The sequence below is a fragment of the Hakea prostrata genome, chromosome 1 (assembly GCF_041222555.1).
Source record: "Hakea prostrata isolate BN-2017 chromosome 1, UWA_Hpros_2, whole genome shotgun sequence".
Lineage (NCBI taxonomy): Eukaryota > Viridiplantae > Streptophyta > Magnoliopsida > Proteales > Proteaceae > Hakea > Hakea prostrata.
In genome coordinates, this window is record NC_142600.1 from 5,878,860 (window position 1) to 5,881,132 (window position 2,273).

Genomic DNA, 2,273 nt, shown 5'->3' on the forward strand with positions numbered 1-2,273 from the left:
ATTGGGGCTGAAATATCATTACCTCAATTCCATAAATGACTCTATTTTAATGATTTGACTAAATAACGACTTAGGGTTATAAATGAAATAACCAAGAGTTCTAGACCAAACAAGAAAAAAGGGGAAATAAATAATTAGTATTTTGAAATTGTAATGCATAGGGGTAGTAGCATGGAAATAAATTTGGGCGGATTTCGCCAAATTCTCCAGTTTCGCCAGAAGGCGAAATAAAAAATGCACCGAAACCCGATATTACAACCTTTCGCCGGAACGATTTTCCAGCAAGGTTGATTTTCCGACGAAACCAATATTTTCTAGTGAAACTTCAAACTTTCGCCTGTGAAACCACATCCTCATCCTTCCACATCGTTGCTGGAGAAGAAGAAGAATAATGAAAAAGAGAAAGAAACAGAAATAGTAGCGGCAATGTTGCCGGAGAAGAAGAATAAAGAAATAGATAAATAAAAAGAAACAGCAGCTGCCGGCCATGGTGTAGAACTGAAGTAGAAAAAGATAAAGAAATAAATAGAAGTGAGAACTGAAGTAGGACTGTAAGAGCGAATCCAGCGATATCGCCGGTCATGGTGTCGGCGAAATCTCTCCATGACCGGCGATATCTCGGCGAGATTTCGCCGCTCGGCAAACCGGGCGAAACAAACGAGTTCCATGGGTAGTAGTCTCCTTTATAAATAAGTTTGACAAAAAAATATCTTAAATTTTCTTACCAAAAATAATAATATTAATAAAAATTCAAGCTATTATTCCAATAAAAATAGCCTCCTATAATTCCACTTTCGGATTTATCACATTAAACCCGGTCCAGCTATACTCTGCTACACTCTTCTTTATCATTAACCAATAAATAAATCAAATAAAGGAAAAAATAAATTCTTAGTTCTCCAATCAACTTCTATTTAAGGCTATTTTTTGTATCAATTATCATTTTCAATTATGAGTATTTTTTATTATATTAAATTATTTGGCATCTATTATCAATTTTGTTTTTATTTAAAATAATAGAAAAGTCTTCAAAATTCATAATAGATTTTTTTGTCTATATGAAATATGATGAGAATTTCATTATCTTCGTTTATGCAAATGTTTATTTAAAAATTTATAATTAAGATGAAGATAAAATAGTCAATACACATTATTTTTATATAAAATAAAATAAATAAAAAACATAAATTTTTATCTTTTATCTTTTCTCACTTGTTCACTATCATTTTCTAACAATAAATTTCTTTACACACCAAATTTATTTTTGACAAAATTCACCAAACATTTTTTCATTATAGAGTATAGACCAATAATGAATTGTCGTGCTTATTTATTTTAAATATACATAATAGAGAATGAGAATTGATATAATAAAATAAAATAAAACCTAAATAATGAAGTAGTGATCAATACCACACTGCTATCTTGAGTTGAATATCAATAAAACTAGTGCATGCAAATGCGAAAATGATACCATTACAGGGTTGCCTAGTTGACAATGAGCAGTGCATGTAAATGGAAATAGTAACGAGTTCAATTCTCATTGATGGTACCTATTAATCTTCCGTCTCCCATCTCCTAATACCAATTCACCATAATACTTAGAAGGATTTGAACAAACTGGGAACCCTTGCGGATTATATACCATACTCTCAGAAGGCCATGGCCACTTTTTCAAGCATTCGACCTCTTAAAAGTTAAAACTAGCCCCCAAATTGATATGAATAAAAATAAAGAGTTTTGATCATAAGAAACTACTGCGTTTGTTTTTTTACCCTGCACAACAAGCACTAGGGTGAGAATGGAATTCATAATGAAAAACTCTATGTAATACATAATAAACCTATATATATTTGTAGGGGAGGAGATGAGGTTCATTCGAACTAACTTGTATCCGTGCTTGGACTACGTCCTTAGAGTTGACACCTTAGAGAATTAAAACTACCTATTCACTATGAGGCGTGGATCTTACCTCTTGAGCAACTTTGAGTTGGCAAATTATAAGATATGAAACTCTGTAACAAACGTTATTGACAATATTATTATTTTTACTTAAAAAAGAAAAAGAAAAAAAAACACCCTAAAGAATTCGGCTACACAAAGGCCAAACATGTCATTTTTCAAAAATAAGCGACGGTGACGGTGATCCGTGACAGTCTTCAGTCACTCTTCAGGAGCGTGGAGGTAAATTTAGACTTGTAGGTGGTGGTAGACGTAACTGCATGCAATTTCAGGGGTTTGGACGTAATTTGCGACATATATTTTCTGCGAGG